Genomic DNA, 20,916 nt, shown 5'->3' with positions numbered 1-20,916 from the left:
TTGCACACTTTTACTCGGCTCAGCGAGCCATTTTTGTAGTCCACTTTCTACCGACCTGAGGGAGCGGGTTTCTCTCTCCACCGCGGGCCTCTTCGAACAGGTGAGGCCTTCTCCTTCTTCTTCCGTTGTCTTTTCTTCCTCTCTTCTTACCGTTGGTTTCGATTTTTCTTTTTTCATCGCCATCTTCTTTCCACCTTTATACTCACTTTACTTTAATTTTTATTTTTGTGCCTTTGTGTTTTCCTTTATTTTTTCCGACTTTTCTGGAGAGGGCTGGAGTTCACCGTCCGGCCACTACTCGATCACGTGACTCCTCAACCACAAATTTTCTTCATTGGAAAAAATATTTGTTACCTTATTTTTCTAAGTATCTTGCAATTTTACAACATACAAAGAGTTTTCAACATTGACATTGGGCTTTAAGTTGACATCTGATATCAGGGAAACGATTCCCCTCTTCTCTACCCTTAACTCTCTTCAAAGTCTATGTACAATTTAAAGCAGATGGTGTTCCTATCATTCTAATAAAAAAAAATCCACGAGATCTGGATCTGAAGCATAAACAGCCAAGCTCAAATCTCCTGAGATGGAAAATCATCAAATTTGGCTGGGTGTTAGGAACAGTACACAGGCAGGATGAGGTGCCATGCTGTTGTGAGAGGAAAATTGGCAGTGGGTACATACTTGGATTGTAATCCAGTGAGGAATTGGCCCCAATGATGCACAGTCCTCTCCATGTGAGTCCTCATTGGGGACTCAAGGACAAAATTGAAAATGCTTTTATTCTACAAAGTTTTTGAACAGCTCAATTTTTAATTAACAAAAGGCTTGATTTTTTTTTCTTTGACTCTCACTGTGTAGAAATGTCATACTAGTGAAACTTCTTTGCCAAAGACTGGACTCGGGCCAGGCAATCTCAGCAGAAACAAAACATTACTGTATAATTTTCAATCAAAGACACAGTGCTTAAGTGAATTCTTTTGTAACAGTGCTCAATGTTTGGATTTGCAAGGAATACTTCTTTGCACTAGAGAATTAAACACTTTGTGCTGTTAAAGATTTGTGATTCTTGTGTTTCTTGGTCACTGTGCCAATCATCCATGCCAGATTTCCATGGTCAGTCAGTCAGTATATCAATCAAAGGGGCAGTTTCCCATATTACAGGTTATATTTGATTGAAGGTTCCTGTTTTAAAAATGGTTTAGATATAATTGAAATGGTTTAACAAAAGTTTCCCTAATTTAGGGAATAGCCTAGTCCACCTAATTACTTATTGATTACTTGCTCTTGGAGCAAGTGAGAAGATCAGGCAATAGAATAGGAACTTGAATCCTTCTGGATCCTTTGACAGTGTAGCACCTGGTCATTCTTTAGGCTGCATTTGGAGAACCGTATTGTGTGTAATTCTGATTGATCCATTTCAGGAAAGATGTGGAGACTCTGAAAGGATACAGAAGAGATTTATCAAAACGCTGCCTGGTTCCAAAGATATGAGCTATTAGGAGAAGTTGGACAAACTTGGGTTGTTTTCCAAATAGAGGCTGAAGGGGCCCTGATAGAAGCATATAAAAATATGAGACACGTAGATAGTGTAGACAAAAACATTTCTCGAGGGTAAAAATGGCAAATATTGGAGGACATGCATTTAAGTTGAAAGCCTAAAGGAGGAGTGTGGGCCCAGAGTTAGTCATGAAACCGCATAGGTTAGTAGCATTTAACAGGCCTTTTATTGGATGCATGAATACCCAGGGAATGGAGGGATAGGGGTCATATGCAGGCAGAAGATATTTAATTTAATTTTGGTATTGTGTTCAGCGCAGGTCTCCTGGATCAATGGGCCTGTTCCTATGTTGTACTCCTTTGATGCCAAATCCTTTTACATACATTGGAGGACATTTTGAAACATTGTCATTGTAATTTGGAAATTGGGCAGTTAATGTTCACAGCAAACTCTCACAAACATCTATATAATTGTGATCAGATAAACTGTTTGAGTGATGAAGGAAGATTAAGCAATTTTAATAGCCCTTTGATTTCTTTCAATCTGGGAAAGAAATCATAGGATCATTAAATTTATTTTAATGATTTTACATTATTTAAATACCAAAGTTGGCTTTTTATCTGAGCAAGGTGTTTGGAGATAACTGATTATTTGAAGAAAGCTCCAGGAGACATCTCCTACCAGCACAAATTAAGGCTCATTCCATTTTCTCTCACTTTTAATTTGGCTTGCAAAACTTCACCATAACCATCTCAGGTTGGAAGGGGGAGTGGGAGGGCCACAGGCAGGAAATGAGAAAGAACTCACAGTCTGGGAAACCCAGAGTGGAAGCCTCTACTTATCGACTTTATTCAATCTGTTTGATACTGCTGATGGAGAATCTTCCATGGGATATCAAATCATATAATGATAAGTTGTGATTCTTGAGGAATCAGGTGGAGATTCTGTGCTCAAATTTGTGGGGGGGTGGGGGAATTTCTGGGGTAATCTCAGACCTGTAACATCTGTTGCTCTCCAATTAAAGCTACCTCCCAAATTACATTTGGAATATATTGGAAAGACCATAAATTTTTGAACCCCATGCCAGAATGTGTTAAAATGTGGTATATTTACTTCACCCATAGAATGAACTGAACATTATTTTTAATCATTACAAATTCTGTTGTACAGTATAGACCAGTCACATGAGCTCTATGGTGAACTGATTTGTGAAACATAAACTCTAGGTTTCCGAGAAAATCTTCACTAAATTATTTCATTTCATTTGTTAACTTGTTAATTTAATTTATATTGTGTTTTGTACCGTATATGCCATCACCTTAAAATTAGGGGTCATCCCAAACACCAAATGTAAAATCCATACCTTGATGAAGAAATCTCAATGCAGGTACACCTGGAATCTTCCCATGGGCTCCAATGCAATCTCGAGCTTGCCCTGTTAGTTATTTGTGAAGTCTCAGCACTCCTTGTGCCCAGTCTGACCGCAGTCAGGTCTATACAGGCTTTAAACGGCCTGTTACAGGAACCAACAATGGTTTATTTTTAAAATGTTCAAATAAAATTAAAACCTTCAAATGATCATTTGTTATTAAAGTATTGTGATATGCTTATAACAGCATCCACTGGTCAGCAGTAAGTGCCAGATTTGGGGGTGGGTCATCTTATGCAAAGGGTGTCACTCAAAACCATAATTTTGGGTGGAAATTCCAGGGGTCTTCTTGTTCCTTTATGACAGCATGCACAATATATTCAATATAAACTAAGTTTGCAGAATTTTACTCATTCTGTGATTACTGTTGAGGTATCAGTGCAAGCCAAATACAGATGCCAGTGCTAAGGCTCAGTTGTCAGCAAGAGTTGTTTGTACTGCAGAGTGACCCAGATGATGACAAAACTGTTAACAACCAGGCCAAATCTGAAGATTTCAAACAGACAATTGATCTTATTTTACTTCTTTCGAAAGGTTTACTGTATCTACAGCCAGACAATGAAAGATTGTACTAAGATTAACCAATATTAAACTTTGCTGATTGAAGCTTTTAAGAGTTTTTTTTTATCGAGACACTTTCCTCACCCTTAAGGTTCAGAGGTTGAACCCAAACATTGACTGAAACAACAGTAGAAGTGCTGAAAACACTTGATGCCTCAAACAACTCATTTGGGGAATGAAACAGAATTAAAGATTTTAACTTTAGTGTGTGAAAGTTTAAAGCATTAATGTTGGCAACTTGTCCGGCTCTAATATTTACTAGGTTCTTTTTCATGGTGTTTTTGAATGCATGCTGTGATAAGCTCAGAGATTTAATTGCACATTTCAATCAGGCTCCCACAGTGCAATTGGAAGAATGATTTAAAATTCACAGCTGCTGCATGGGTTTCTCAATGGACTTGGAAACCTGGCAGAGAAAGAAAGTAAATAAGATAAATAAAATGGCCGTTTTTGCATGAGCCACATCCAGGCAAGAAGTCCTGTAAAGTATAAAAAGACTTGCATTACTTCATCCCACTGACAACCTGTGGATATCACCAACCAGTTTACTGATAGTGAATGAGTCCTAAATTACTCCAGAGAAGGACATAATATTTTTTTTTAATTGTGAAATTCCAGGACAATCCTTTGAGGCAATTGAAAGTATCTTAAGAGACCACTCTGTCCATATTTAATATTAGCAGGTATTTAAATATTCTACAATGCAATGACCACCACACCACACGAAATATGATCAAGTACTTATTTAAGTTTAAGTAGAATGAGAAGGGTTCTTCTGCGAACAGTCTAATAATACAACCATAGAAAATAGAAGAACAAGACCACAATTTCAGAGTATACAGTTACAACGAAAAAAAAAAGATCAATTAGTACAAAGCAAAGGCAGCATGAAAGCATTGTTGTGGGTTGGATTCAGTAGCCTGAAGGCTGCAGTGAAGGAACTGTCTTAAAGCCTGCCGGTGGGTCATTTAATATTCCCGAAACGTTTCCCTGATGGGAGGAGAGAGAAGAGAGTGTGTCGAGGGTGTGAGGGGTCCATGAATGTTGACTGCCTTTCCTTGGGAATGGGAGATATAGATAAAATCAATGGAGAGAATGGAAGTTTCCTGAATGTTTTGAACTCCATTCACAATTTTCAGCAGCAATTTCTCATCTTAGAGCTGTTGCCATGCAGCAAGTTTGTTTTGGATGGTGCATCTGACTGTGATTGGTCCAGGTCATGTCACTGGAGATGTGCACTTGAAGCTAGCTCCTCTTTCCATTTCAGTGCCATTTATGTGCTCAGCGGTGTGATTTCTACCCTGCTCCTTTAATAATGCAAATAACTGAATGTATTTGAAGACTGAAAGTAGATGAAGCAAAGAATTTTATCAGATAAACCAACTACTGTTTTGCAATTTTAGTCAGAATCTGTATGAGACTATCTACATCTGTCTCTTTTTTTTTGTTGTTAATTTAGACATTCAGCACTATACCAGGCCAATTCGGCCCTACGAGTCCATGCCGCCCAACTTACACCCCATTAACCTGCACCTTCGGTTTGTTTTTTTGAAGGGTGGGAGGAAACCAGAGCCCCCAGAGAAAACCCATGCAGACATGGGGAGAATGTGCAAAGTCCTTACAGACAGTGCAAGATTTGAACCCAGGTCCAGTCCAGATCGCTGGCACTGTAAAGGCATTGCGCTCACAACTATGCCAACTGTACCACCCTAATCTGACACACATTTCCTTCAAATTTATCATAGGGAAATTTCAGCTTGGAATTCACTGTTTAAGCAAAAGATTATCCATTATTTAAGAAAAACATTGAATAATGAAGGAACCAAACTAGATACATAGAAAATAGGTGTAGGAGTAGGCCATTTGGCCCTTCAAGCCTACACCGCCATTCATTTTGATCATGGCTGATCATCCACTCAGTATCCTGTTCCAGCTCTCTCTCCATACCCCCTGATCCCCCTCGTCACAAGTACTAAATCTAACTTAAATATAGCTATGGAACCAGCCTCAATCACTTCCTGTGGCAGAGAATTCCATAAATTCACCACCTTCTGAGTGAAAAAAATTCTTCCTCATCTCAGACCTAAAGGGCTTCCCCTTTAATGGTGACCCCTGGTTCTAGACTTGCTCAACATTGGGAACAATCTTCCTGCATCTAGCCTGTCAAATCCCTTAAGAATTTTGAACGTTTCTATTAAATCTCCTCTTAATCGTCTAAACTCCAGCGAGTACAAGCCCAGTCGTTCTAGCCTTTCTTCATATGCAAGTCCCGCCATCCCTGGTATCAATCTGGTAAACCTTTTCTGCACTCTCTCCATGGCAATGATGTCCTTCCTCAGATAAGGAGACCAAAACTGAACACAATACTCCAGGTGAGGTCTCACCAAGGCCCTATACAACTGCATCAATACCTCTCTGCTCCTGTACTCGAATCCTCTTGATATGAACGCCAACATGCTATTCTCCTTTTTTACTGCCCACTTTTAATGACTGATGCACAGAGACACCCAGGTCTCTTTCCATCTTCCCTTTTCCTAATTGGATACCATTAAGATAATACTCAGCCCTCCCATTCTTTCCTCCAAAGTGGATAACCACATACATCCATTTTATATTGCATCTGCCATGCATTTGCCCACTCACCCAACCTGTCCAAGTCACCCTGCACACTCTTAACATCCTCTACACAGCTTACAATCCCATCCAGCTTTGCGTCGTCTGCAAACTTGGACATGCTGTTTTCTATTTCCTCATCTAAATCATTAATATATATCGTAAATAACTGGGGTCCGAGCACTGAGCCTTGTGGTAGCCCACTAGTGACTGACTGCCATTCTGAAAAGTACCCGTTTATTCCTACTCTTTGTTTCCTATCTGTCAACCAATTCTCTATCCACCTCAATACCATATCCCCTATACCGTGTGCCTTAAGTTTGTATAGTAATCTCCTGTGTGGGACCTTATCAAAAGCCTTCTGAAAATCCAGGTAAACCACATCTACTGGTTCTCCCCTCTCCACTCTACTAGTTACATCCTCAAAAAATTCAGTAAGATGAGTCAGACACGATTTTCCCTTCATAAAACCATGCCGTCTCTGACCAATGAATTCACCACTTTCCAGATGTGCTACAATCACATCCTTAATAACTGATTCTAACATTTTCCCCACTACCGATGTCAAGCTAACCGACCTATAATTCCCTGATTTCTCTTTCCCTCCCTTTTTAAAAAGTGGAGGTACATTAGCCACCCTCCAGTCCTCAGGAACTACTCCAGAATCTCAAGAGTTTTGAAAAATTATCAACAATGCATCCACTATTTCATGGGTTACTTCCTTTAGCACTCTGGGATGCAGACCATCTGGGCCTGGGGACTTGTCTGCCTTTAATCCCTTCAATTTATCCAACACAACCTCATAACTTACACTTATTTTTCCCAGTCCTTCCGTCACATTAGCCCTATGGTCCCCTATTATTTCCTGAAGATTATTCATATTTTCTCTAGTGAAGACTGAACTAAAGTAGCTATTTAATTGGTCTGCCATGTCCTTGTTCCCCATGACCAATTCACCTGTTTCTGACTGTAAGGGACCCACATTTGTCTTTACTAGTCTCTTTCTCCTTACATATCTATAAAAACATTTGCAGTCATTTTTTATGTTCCCTGCCAACTTTCTCTCATAATCTCTTTTGCCTTTCCAGATTAATCCCTTTGGCTTCCTCTGTAGAACTCTGAATTTCTCCCAATCCTCTGGTATTCTGTCTTTCCTGGCTAGTCTATATGCTTCCTCTTTACACTTGATACTCTCCCTGATTTCCCTTGTTATCCAAGGATGTACTACCCTCCTTGAGTTATTCTTTTTTCCAAACCAGGATAAACAAATGCTGTATTTCATCCAGGTGATCCTTAAATGCTTCCCATTGCCTTTCTACAGTTAATCCTTTAAGTAACATTTGCCAATCTAACTTAATCAATTCGCGTCTCATACCCTCAAAGTCACCCTTCTTTAAGTTCAGAACCTGAGTTACAGAATTAACCCTGTCACTTTCCATCCTAATGTAAAATTCCACCATATTGTGGTCACTCTTGCCCAAAGGGCTTCGCACAACAAGATTGTTAACTAACCCTTCCTCATTACTCAGAACCCAGTCTAGAATGGCCTATTCCCTCGTTGGTTCTTCAACATACTGGGTTAGAAAATTATCCCGTATACCTTCTAAGAAATCATCCTCATCAGTACCCTTACCAATTTGATTCATTCAGTCCATATGGAGCTTAAAGTCACCCATTATAACTGCCTTGCCTTTGTTGCACGCATTTCCAATTTCCTGTATAATGCCATCCCCAACCCCTACTACTGTTAGGTGGTCTATATATATCTCCCACTAACGTCTTCTGCCCCCTTGCATTTTGCAGCTCTACCCATATTGATTCCACATCATTCAAGCTAACATCCTTCCTTTCCATTGCTTTTAACTCCTCTCTAACCAAGAATGCTACCCCACCTCCTTTTCCTTTCTGTCTGTCCCTCCTGAATATTGAAAATCCATGAATGTTAAGCTCCCAGCCTTGGTCTCCTTGAAGCCATGTCTCTGTGATCCCAACTGTATCATAGTCATTTACAGCTATTTGCACATTCAAATCATCCACCTTATTACGAATACTCCTTGCATTAAGACACAAGGCCTTCAAGCTTGTTTTTACCAGACCCTTAACCCTATCACCATTATGCTGTAAAGTGGCCCTTTTACATTTTTGCCCTGAGGTTACCTGCCTGCCTCTTTTGCTTTTCACCCTCCTATCTCTGACTTCTTCCCTCATGCTAAACCCCTCCGTCTCTCTACTCCTGATCCCATCCCCCTGCCACATTAGTTTAAACCTTCCTCAACAGCACTACCAAACACTCTCCCAATCTCTAGATTGGCAGACAAATCATTTCTAGAATCCCAAGTATGCACACTTTGGATTTCTTGCATGGAAACAATATTTCACAGTCCTTATGAGGCCTGCTTCAAGGGATTTCGAAGGAGAATAGAATCCATGTCGTGGAGTCTGCCAGCAGCAAACTACTTCAGTTATGCCCTCTATACATTACCTAGTAACCTGTCACAAATTTCTCCATCTGAAATACTGCAACTGCACCCCAACCATTGGTTGCACAGCCCCAAAATGCAAGCTTAAGCTAAAATAATATGCCATGAATTATTTTGTTGGGATGTCACTACTTCCACCTTGATTTCGTATCATCTATAAACGGATTGCAAATAGACTGGTGTGCCCCACTTTCCCATGATAAACTTGTCAAAGTTGGCACATCTAATGCCTTGCAATGCATTTGTACTTAGAAAAAAAAATCTCTGTGACACAGCTGCAGTTATTCTAACTTGTACTTATATAAAACTTTTACATTCCAAGTTGCTTCAAAGCATAAAATTGGAGGGATGACAGATGACATTCCAAGGAGAATTCTGAAGCAGTTTCAAAGGAGAATTCCAAAAGATTGGATAGAATTGGAGAAAGAATTCCAGAATGAGTATTGTAAAACTGCCATTGTGTGTGTGTGTGTGTGTGTGTGTGTGTGTGTGTGTGGGTGTATAAGCAGATAAATAGATTCCAGATTGAGTATTGTAAAACTGCCATTGTGTGTGTGTGTGTGTGTGTGTGTGTGTGTGTGTGTGTGTGTGTGTGTGTGTGTGTGTGTGTGTGTTTGAGTGTGTAAGCAAATAAATAGATTCCAGATTGAATATTGTAAAACTGCCATTGTGTGTGTGTGTGTGTGTGTGTGTGTGTGTGTGTGTAAGCAGATAAATAGATCTGTGTGTGTGTGTGTGTAAGCAGATAAATAGATCTGTGTGTGTGTGTGTGTGTGTGTGTGAGAGAGAGAGGCATTTATAAAAGATTAATACCAGAGAGCCATGCTTTATAGTAGTGCTGAGGTTGTAAAAATGACAGAAACCAAAGTCAAGGAGAGATTATATTGTGAGGATTTCAATGTACCAAATTTTAAAATAAGGTTTTGTTCAAAATCAACCAAACCATTATTTATTAGCTGTGTACAACTTTAAATTAATTCTAAATAATTGCTGTAATGAGGTTGTAGAGCAGATTTCTTTCCTGCTCCTACACCTGTGACTCAATGGATTATTTATGCAATGTCAACATTGGTTGGGGAAGCCTTTGTGTGGGCTTTGGTATGAATATCAGTCATTCCAATCCAAGACCATGTGTTGTAACTAGGCAAACAGAAATAGAATTAATTTCTTACCATTTGTCACTTTAGTTTGAAATCCAAACTTCCTTACTTTCATGTCTTCTTTTGACCTGGAAGAAATCCATTCAGCTTTTAGAGTCAAAGCTGGCTCATTGAGCAATCGCATTTCCCTATTAAATTTTCCTGTGAATTATTCACCCCACAATTCCATCATTTTTTCCAAAAATTCTGCCACCGACTAAATTGGGGGCAATGTAAATGGTTACTTAATCCACCACCAATCTAGACAGAGGGCATCAGAGATGAGGATTGCAATACACGTCATTTGAGGCAGCAGTTTGTATCATTTCACCACCTCAGTCAAACAAAATATTCCCCAGTTCTTAATTAGTCAAAGATCTATATGAATCAATTTTGTTCATTTAAAAGTAAAAAAATACCCTGAAGGATAAATGGAATCAATCTGAAATTCATAACAAAACCTTTTTGATTCATGACAGATGAATGAGCTGTTGCCTCAGATTAATCACGGAAACTAACATAGCTCAAATCTTAGCAGAAATGTCAGCGGCCACAAATTGCCCATTGGCTTTGTATAGAAGAAAATGTCCCAAAGGAAAAATATGTTCCATTTTTAATGGAAGAAAATGTCTCAAAGATCTTTTTAACTGTTAAAGTAAAGAGCAGCAATCACCTGGCCCCAATATTGGTCGGTTGACAAAAGAGCCCATTAGACTGCATGGTTCTCCCCAGCCTTTGTATTTTACCATTTCAGCCCCCAGCAGGAGGAAGGGCAGTTATTCACGCCAGGTTTCTTGCACAGCAGTGTTGTCAGTAACACATAACTCTCTGCCTATCGAATGCTCATTAAATTCTATTTATTTATTTATTTATAAGCCCTTCCAGCTTATGAGCCCTATGCTGCCCCAATACACCAATTAACCAAGAAACCCCAAACATTTTTGGAGGGTGGGAGGAAACTGGAGCACCCAGCGGAAAACAGCACAGACATAAGGAGAATGTACAACCTCCTTACAGACAGTGGCTGATTTTAACTTGGGTTGCTGGCATTGCAGTAGCGTTCCACTGCAATAGTGTTGAGCTAATCGGTGTGCTAACTATGCTGCTTCCAAGAAAGCTGAGCATGAACCAAGGTACCAATAAAATCACCTTACATATTTTGCCATCAGTATCTGTAGCTTTCTTTAACTTGAAGTACAATGCGCAGGCATGTATCAGTATCCGGGCATCTAGGTCATGGTCACTTTCTGCTTCTTAGCTTTCAGAACATTCCAGTTTGATGCTGTTTTTTGCCACTCTTTCATAGTTGTTGATACATTTGGGGGTATCATGCAAAATCCATACTCAATATTGAAGACTCCATCCACTTTTCCTTAAGCCTACAGAGAGCTTCCACAATATGCAAGATGTTATAGACTAGTATTATTTATTGCCAAGACCTCCCTGGCAACCAAGGACACCTTCACACTGTGCTCAAAGAACATTTCCCCTGTTCGGACTGCCCGATCCTAGTTTGTCAAAGTCCATCTAACTCCCTGGGAGGACACTGTTGCTCCTGCCTCATCATTACAGTTTCCATTCTCTCTTTTTTAAAAACATTTTATTTAATAATTTAAAAAACAAATCCAAACATATATATTGAATAAAAGTATACATAGAAAAAATACATGTGGTACATATATATGAGAAAGAAAAAAAACCTCATCACTCCCTCCCTCCCCACCCTCACCCATTAATCCTCACTAATATCAAAGAAAAGAAAAGGAGAAAAAACAATTTTTATTGAATGTCAATAAAAATTATTAATTCAATACATATAATAACAGAGTTAAGGGTTACCAGCAGGACGGGCCCTCAAGAGTCTCTTACACCTTCAAACCAACATTTTGAACTTTCAAGCAAAAGTAATATTTATTACATAAATTATGTTATTTTCTCAAGGGAAATACATGAACATAATTCAGCATGCCACCTCTCCATCCCTAAATCCATATCTGATTTCCAAGGGAGGGCTATGCATTTCCTAGAAACATCTAAAGCCAATCATAAAAAATCAATTTGATATATAGTTAATTGTAATTTAATACTAACTTTTTTAATGTTACCTAATAAAAAGAACATTAGATCCTGTGGGAGTTTAAGTTTTAATATTTTCTCCAAATTTTTTTAAAACTTTAACCAGAAAGGCTTTACCATAGAACACTCCCAAGCACAGTGAGAACCAACTTCCTGGCCACATCTTACAGTCTCTGTTCTCCATTAGCTGCAAGGGTACCACATTTATTATGCTATGCCCCATTAAGAGCTGGCTCCTGAGGTAGCATCTAATGCTGGCATCTGCAATGTCTTGAAATACTTTCAACATTTAGCACAGACCCTAACTGATGCAATGCAAAAGGCTGACAAAAGGCAAAGAACAGAAACAGGTGTTTATTTAAGCAGGCTACTGTTTGAACCTTCTTCCCCTCTGCCATCAGATTTCTGAATGAACAATGAACCAGAGACACCACCTTACTTTGTCTTTTTTTCTTGCACTGTTTTTATAAATTTTGCAATGTGCTTTATATACAGTACCCTTCATAATGTTTAGGACAGACACTTTTCATTTATTTGCCCCTATGCTCCACAGTTCTAAATTTGTAATCAAACAATTCACGCGATTAATGTGCACATTCTAGATTTTATTAAAGGTTATTTGTACATTTAGATCCGATTGTGTAGAAATTACAGCATTTCCCTCTTTTCCTATCCCCCATTACAGAAGCATGAGAGAGAAACTGGCCAATGTAGATTGGTAGAAGGCACTAGTAGGGAAGATGGCAGGGCAGCAATGGGTGGAGTTTCTCCAAGAAATGAGGAAGCTGCAGAATAAATACATATCAAAAAAGAGGAAATATTCAAATGGAAGTATGTCATAACTATGGCAGACAAGAGAAGTAAGGTCAACATAAAAGCAAAAGAGGAAGCAAATATTAGTTGGAGGATAGAGGAGGGAAAAGATGAAGCATGAAATTGGGTGAGCAAATCATATCAAAGGAGGTACAAAAAATTTCTTCAAGTATATAAAGAGTTAAAGAGAGGTGAGAGTAGATATTGGACCATTAGAAAATGACACTGCAGAAAAAATAATAGGAGACAAGAAGATGGCAGAGGTACAAAATAAGTATTTTTCATCACTGCTGAAGGCATTAGCAGTGTGCCAGATGTCGAAGGATATCAGGGAAGGGAAGTGATTGCAGTTACTGTTTCAAGGGAGAAGATACTCATAAAGCTGAATGGTCTAAGGGTGATTACATCTCCCAACCAGATGGATTACACCCTCGAGTTCTGAAAGAAGTAGTGGTAGAGATTGTGGAGGCATCGATAATAATCTTTCATGGTCCCTTACAACTGGAAAATCGCTAAAGTCAAACCACTATTTAGGAAGGGAGGGAGGCAGCAGAAGGAAATTATAGAATGGTTAGATGACATTAGTTGTTGGGAAGATGTTGGAGTCAATTATCAAGAATCAGATTACATAGAACATAGCCCAGTAAAGGCCCTTTGGGCCTCAAGGTCGTGTCGACAGAGTACTTCGAGGCACATGACGATAATAATGTTGGCCAAAGCCAAAATGGTTTTCTTAAGAGAATCTTGCTTGACAAGCTCATTAGAATCCTTTGAAAAAGTGACCAACAGGCTAGAAATGGAGATGCAGTGGATGTTGTATATTTGGATTTTCAGAAGGCCTTTGACCAGGTGCCACACATGAGGCTATTGAACAAGATAAATGCCCATGAAATAACAGGAAACATACTAGCATGGGTAGAGCATTGGCTGATTGACAGGAAGCAAAGAGTCAGGATATAGGGATCATATTCTTGCTGGTTGCCAGTTGCTAGTGGTGTTTCACCAGGGTTGGTGTTGGGGCAGCTTCTTTTTTTGTAGTACAGGTATAAAATATTTTATCTGAAACCCCTGGGATTAGACACTGTTTGGAATTTTTCAGATAGTAGAATAATAGTAATAATGGTATGTTAAGTAATTGCACTGATTTCAAATTCATGCAAAACAAAGACATGCTCCAACTAGAAGGATCTCTGGACAGGAGGAGCTGGACGGTGGGGGTGTTACAGCAGCTCTGGGCAGGATACGACGGTGGCACTGTGCGTGCAGGGGATTGTTGCAGCCACGCTGGACGGGGTGGGGGATGTGGGTGGTAAATGAAGTGAGATAAAGATAGACCACAAAATTACTAGCATATTTTTTATTTTTAAGTAAAACATAGAGTAAAACTTCAAACGTAAACTGGCTCAAACTAAACTAAACACCTGAAAATATGGTGACCATCATCTTCAGGTTGGAGTCTTTTTAAAGACTTCTTCCAGTGTCATCAGGCTCCCGGGCAGGAGGAGGGACCTTCGGTTCCTGGCGGGAGCGGGGACTGTTGTCGGGGACCGGCGGCGGCGGTTGGGAGGTGTCAGGGACCTGTGGCCTTCCCCATTGAAGAAGTCGTCTCAGGCTCCCAGGCAGGAGTAGGGACCTCAGGCTCTCAGCACGTCTGACTGGTAAGACCACTGAGACACAGCACTGAACAGGGGTGGGTCGTGTCAGGTCACGTTTGGTGCCAAGTGCAAGCTTTTGCATTTGAATGCAAATGATATTCATGGAAAAAAATTTGGTTTTTGGAGGTTTCAGTTTTCAGAATTTCAGATAGAAGATTATGGAGCTTTATATTAATGATTTGGCTTAGAGAATGAATGGCTTAATGGCCAAATTTGTAGATCATATGAAGATTGGTGGAGGAGCAGATAGTGTTGAGGAAACAGGGTAGCTCCAGAAAGATTTAGACAGATTAGAAGAAAGGGGGGAAGGAGTGGAAAATGAAGTGTATTGTCAAGCACTTTGGTATAAAAAAATGGGCAGATTACTTTTTAAATGAAGAGAAAATTGAAAATGCACAAATGCAAAAGAATCTGGGAGTCATTTTGCAGGATACCATGAAGTTGCTTGAAGATGATGGCGAAAAGGCAAATACAATGCTGGCATTTATTTCAAGAGGAAATAAAGATAAGAGAAGGAAAGCAATGTGGACACTTTATAAGGCACTGGTGAGACCTTGCTTATTGTGATCTGTTTTGGGCTCCTCATTTAAGAAAATATGTGTGGGTTCAGAAGAGGTTCACAAGGATGATTCTGGGAATGAAAAAATTATCATATGAGGAGCATTTGACAGTTTTGTTTGAACACATTGAATTTGGGGAGGATCTCATTGAAACATTTCAAATGTTGAAAGGCGTGGGCAGAGTAGATGTAGAAAGGTTGTTTCCCATGGTTGGGGAGTCCAGGACAACAGGCCACAATTTCAGAAGTGAAGGGCCTCTGCTTGGAATGGAAATATATTGGAATTTCTTCACCCAGAGATTGGTAAATCTATGGTATTTGTTGCCGCAGGAGGTTGGGGAGGCCAGGTCATTGGCTGTATTTAAGTCAGAAATTGATAGGTTCTTGATTATCCAGGGCATCAAGGTTATGGGACGAAGGTGAGCAAAGGGGCTGAGTGGGAGAACAGATCAGCTCATGATTAAATGGCGGACAGACTCAATGGACTAAATGACCCATTTCTGCTCTTATGTCTTATGGTCTAATGATTCAAAGATACATCAAAGGGAAGGTAGTGGGGAGGAAATGGAGAGGCTGTAGAGAGATTTACACAGATTAGGAGAATTGGTAAAGAAGTGGAAAATTACATACAATGTACAATCATACATTTTGGTAGAATAAATAAAAGGGCAGACTATTTTTTGGATGAGGCAAAAATTCAAAATTCATTGGTGCAAAGGGACTTGGGAGTCCTGATGCAGGACACCCTAAAGTTTAACCCCCAGGTTAGGTTGGTGATGAAGAAGATGAATACAACCTTGGCATTCATATCTAGAGGAATTGGATATAAGTGCAGGGGTGTGATGTTGATGCTTTGTAAGGCACCAGTTGAAGCCTCACTTGGAGTATGGGGTATAGTTTTGGGTTCCTTATTTAGGAAAGGATGTGCTGGCTTTGGAGATAGTTCATAAAAGATTTACAAGAATGATTCCTGGAATAAAGGGATTAACATATGAGGAACATTTGACAGCTCTTGGACTGAACTCCTGGGAGTTCAGATGTATGAAGGGGGACCTCATAGAAGCATTTTGAATTTTGAAAGGCCTGGAGAGAGTAGATGTGACAAAGTTGTTTCACATGGTAGGGTAGTTCAGGACAAGAGGACACAACTTCAGGATTGAAGAGCCTCTGCTTGGAATGGAAATATGTTGGAATTTCTTCACCCAGAGATTGGTAAATCTATGGTATTTGTTGCCACAGGTGGTTGGGGAGGCCAGGTCATTGTCTGTATTTAAGTCAGAAATTGATAGGTTCTTGATTAGCCATTTAAACCAGAGATTCAGAAAAATTTCTTTAGCCAGTGAATAGTAAACCTCTGGCATTTGCCATCATGGGTAGCTGTAGAAGCCAAGTCAATGGTTGTATTTAAGGCAGAGATCTATAGGTATCTGGATAGTCGGGGTATCAAAGGTGATGGGGAGAATGCATTGGGAGAATGGATCATCTCATGATAGAACGTTGGGATGGCTCGATGGGCTGAATAGCTTTCTTCTGAATAGCTCTTTTGTCTTCTGGACTAATTCCATATTCCCCTATGACATGCTCTCTCAATTACTTCAAATATGGCTACGATTCCTACTTCCACCACCACTTGTGCTAGCCCATTCCTGATGCCAACTCCTCTTTGTGAGAAAAACTTAGACCTCTGATCTCTTTTGGACCTCCTGCCTCTTTCCTTACATCTCTAGTTTTTGATATCCCTAGCATGAGAAACAGATATAGTCTATTTGCTCTATCTACGACTCATTATTTTATATACCTCTGTCAATCATTTCTCAGCCTCGTTCTCTCCAGGGCAAACAGAATCATCCTAAAATGATCTCTCCAGATAAGTTATTTAACCAAGATATTAATGACATTGGGAAGCAAAAGACAGTCTAGGGGAATTCATTGGGTCAAGCAGCATCTGTGGAGGGAAAAGGATGGTCGATTTTATGGGTGGAGATCTTGCAACAACATTGAAAGTACAGGAAATAGCCTGCATAAACAATTGAGAGGGAAGGATGAAGTAGCAGCTGGAAAACAATCAATGGAGCCATCTTAGGAGGGAGATAAAGGTTAGGAAAGAGAGAGGGTTTGGAGTTGGGAGATAATGATTGGTGGGTGATAGGTAGAGATATTTAAAGAGAGGGAAAAAAATGGGCGGGTGTATCTAAAGCCTGGAGAAAAGAGTGATAAATGGAGACATCTTTGTGAATCTTTTCTGCATCACGTCTAGTTTGTTCACAGCTTTCTTATAGTTTAATGTATGGATATGTAGATTGTGTTCTGTTTCTTATACTTAAAATGGCAGCCACTGAAGACAGGCTTACCATACATCTTCATCACCAGCCTATCATCTTGAGTTTCCACTTTCAGGGAACCATGTACATACTCCAAGATCTCTCTGTTCAATAACACTTCCCAGGGCCTTGTCATTCACTGCGTATGTCCTCCCAAAATACATCACTTTGCCAGTCAATCTGCATCCTGTTGTATCCTTAGATAACCTTCTTCACTGTTCACTTATCTACAATTTTGATATCATCTGTAAATGTACTGATCATGCCACCTGCATTCTTATCCAAGTCATCAATATAGAAGGCAAACATTAACATAGTAGACAAAAACCATTGCCACAGACCTCCAATCTAAGAAAAACAACCCTCCACTATCACCCTCTGCCTTCTACCACCAAGCTAATTTTGTCACCAATTTGCACATTCATCTTGGATCCAAAGTGCTCAAACCTTTTGTTATAAATAGCCGCAAAGAGCTAGAGGTGAATCCATGGGCATTCATGTCTCTGAAAGATCTCTCTTTTGCTTCTCTTTCTCTTTTTCTTTGGCTTGGCTTCGCGGACGAAGATTTATGGAGGGGGTAAAAGTCCACGTCAGCTGTAGGCTCGTTTGTGGCTGACAAGTCCGATGCGGGACAGGCAGACACGGTTGCAGCGGCTGCAGGGGAAAATTGGTTGGTTGGGGTTGGGTGTTGGGTTTTTCCTCCTTTGCCTTTTGTCAGTGAGGTGGGCTCTGCGGTCTTCTTCAAAGGAGGTTGCTGCCCGCCAAACTGTGAGGCGCCAAGATGCACGGTTTGAGGCGATATCAGCCCACTGGCGGTGGTCAATGTGGCAGGCACCAAGAGATTTCTTTAGGCAGTCCTTGTACCTTTTCTTTGGTGCACCTCTGTCACAGTGGCCAGTGGAGAGCTCGCCATATAACACGATCTTGGGAAGGCGACGGTCCTCCATTCTGGAGACATGACCCACCCAGCGCAGCTGGATCTTCAGCAGCGTGGACTCGATGCTGTCGACCTCTGCCATCTCGAGTACTTCGACGTTAGGGATGAAAGCGCTCCAATGGATGTTGAGGATGGAGCGGAGACAATGCTGGTGGAAGCGTTCTAGGAGCCGTAGGTTGTTGGGGAATTGTTAGGGGAACCAGCCAGGTTCTGCTCATAATGACTCTTTGTATGCCTTACAGAAGATAAAAGTTGAAGTCTGTAATGCATATTACATTTTTATGTATTATTACATGTCAATAAACAAAGCCTTGAACTTTGAAATAATGCCTTAAAAATACCTGGTTTGGGCCTGTTACGAAATACTCAGGCCCATCACAGTTGTGTTGTTAGCAAACTTGATGATGTGGTTCAAGGTGCGTTTTGCTGCTCAGTCATGAGTAAGCAGAATGAACAGCATGGACTAAGCCCACAGACCTGGGGAGGACCCTGTGCTCAATGTGATGGTCTTGGAAGTTAAGTTTCGCTTTTCCTCACATTTATTGCTATGGCCCATTTTTGAGTTGACTTTACCAAAAAGGACAAGAATAGCTTGATTCTTTGTTGGCAGTGAGCACAAACCAAGAACAAAAGGCAAAACAAAAATATAAGACTCTGCAGATTAGTCGATATCAGTTGTGAAACCAAATACGTCAAAGTTTCTAGAGGAATATTTTCTCATTTCCTTTTCTCTTTCTTATCCTATCCCTTCCCAGACAATGCCTTTGTCAGATTAGCAAGCATTTCAGTACAAAAGCCTTCACTTTCCATAACATGAATGGAAGTACTTTTCCTTCAAACAATTGATTTGATCAGTGTTTGTATTTGTGGCATATTGTGATTATGCCTGATCCATTGACAATGAAATTTTAAAGAGCTGGCTGTCATGACAACCTTGAATATAATTATCTGTATATGCCACAGAATAATTCATGCAGTGGGAGTGTTTGTTGCAACTTAATTGTTGACATTTAGATAATGAAGAATTCATTTGGAGCTTAGAAAATACAATTATTGAATTGGAACCATATGTGATTAATAGTCAATTAGTTAAGGCTCAATAGGGAATATTATGCACCTTGTCATCTTTTGCCAGCAGGTCTTTATGTGCCCTTTAAGTCTGGCAGGCAGAAAACCTACAGCTGTTTCTTTTTCTTCACATCTTCCCAGCAGGAAGCTAACCATACAATTCAGCCCCAACCTTTGTGATGGATTGTGGAGTCAGATGTTGGGTGAAGTATAATTAGACTGGAAACCAAACAAGAATTAATGAATGGCTGGTGACTGTCATTTTCTAGTGATAGGGAACAGAAGTGTGAAGATTCAGCTTCTGCTGCTATCCCTTATTAAGGAGTTATGTCATGGTGAGATTTTTAGGCTGATACAGAATCCTCATCAGGCTGAAAGAATTCTTACCAACTGAGAACTTTGCAAAGGCTCCAATCCTCAGTTGCACTGAAGAATGCTGTTTATTGACTTCAGTTTGGCATTCAACACAATCATATCTCAGTACCTAATAAGGACATTGAGCCTGCTGGGTCCCTCTGCAATTGGATTCTTGACCTTGTCGGGGAGACTTCAGACAGTCCAGATCGGAAACAGGACTTCCAAGACCATCACATTGAGCACAGGGTCCTCCCCAGGTCTGTGGGCTTAGTCCATGCTGTTCATTCTGCTTACTCATGACTGAGCAGCAAAACACACCTTGAACCACATCATCAAGTTTGCTGACAACTCAACTGTGATGGGCCTGCGTAGTAAGAATGATGAGTTAGCATACAGAGAATAGGTGCAGTCAGGACTGGAGCAGAGCTAACAATGGGAATCTAAACCAAAAAAAAATGGTTGTCAACTTCAGAAGGGCCCAGGGGGATTACTCTCTGTTGACCATTGATGGCTCTACTCTTGAGGTTGTCAAGAGTATCAAGTTTCTTGGTGTGTACTTGGCAGAGAATCTCACCTGGTCCATTAACACCAGCTCCATTGTGAAGAAACCCAGCAGCGCCTCTACTTCCTGCAAAGGCTAAGTTTGTCTCCCACCCTCCATCCTCACTACATTCTACAATGGATGTATTGAGAGCATCCTGAGCAATTGCATCACCACCTGGTTTGAAAGCTGTACCACCTCAGACCGTAAGACCCTGCAGAGGATAGTGAAGTCAGCTAAAACGATCATTGGGGTCTCTTTTCCTACCATGACAGACATCTACAACGCATAATACACACGGAAAGCAATAAATATGAAGGTCTTCACACACCCCTCCCGTAAACTTTTCCCACTTCTGCCATCTGGTAGGAGGAACCGTAACATTTGGGTCCTAATTTCCAGATTGGACAACAGTTTTTTTTCCTCAAAGCCATCAGGCTCCTGAATTCCAAGAACATAGGTGGGTAGTGTACCGGGGACTTTTATTTTATATGTCTTAATATTAACTTATATCTATGTAAATCTGCTTCTTGGGCCTGGAGAAACATTATCTTATCTTTAACATGCAATGCATGGTGACTTGCTTGACATTTTAAATTATCTGAGAACCATTTCCCATTTCAGTTTAGGTGTGATGATTTTTTTCAGATTATCCTGATTATCAAAGTGGGTGTCATTTGTGTCATGGTACACTAATCCTGCCCATAATATGCAATTCGTGCTTCACTTCATGTGATTTTACACTTACGACAGTGTGGCTCGGTAAGACAGCAATACCATCTACGAATTTCCTGACACCTCCAGGTCAATTCACCCATTTATTTGTACATCTTGTTATTTATGGAAAGTCTGAAACTGGATTGCCT

General features: G+C 40.2%; 1 protein-coding gene and 1 long non-coding RNA gene across 3 annotated transcripts in view; one reads left to right on the top strand and one right to left on the bottom strand.

Moving 5' to 3' along the window:
* The window catches only part of slc7a11 (solute carrier family 7 member 11), a 158,624-nt gene that overhangs the window by 102,220 nt on the left and 35,488 nt on the right, over positions 1–20,916 (top strand). The window lies entirely within an intron of this gene.
* LOC138757682 (uncharacterized) overlaps positions 1,061–20,916 on the bottom strand; it is a 35,233-nt gene continuing 15,377 nt past the window's right edge. The window contains exons 2-3 of the long non-coding RNA XR_011353810.1: positions 9,757–9,812; positions 1,061–1,440 (exon numbers count right to left, since the gene is read on the bottom strand). This is a non-coding gene — a long non-coding RNA (uncharacterized lncRNA). The remainder of the gene's footprint in view (positions 1,441–9,756; positions 9,813–20,916) is intronic.

The sequence above is a fragment of the Narcine bancroftii genome, chromosome 3 (assembly GCF_036971445.1).
Source record: "Narcine bancroftii isolate sNarBan1 chromosome 3, sNarBan1.hap1, whole genome shotgun sequence".
In the NCBI taxonomy this organism is placed as follows: domain Eukaryota; kingdom Metazoa; phylum Chordata; class Chondrichthyes; order Torpediniformes; family Narcinidae; genus Narcine; species Narcine bancroftii.
The sequence above is the reverse complement of the archived record's forward strand: the minus strand, read 5'-3'. Positions and strand labels throughout refer to the sequence as shown.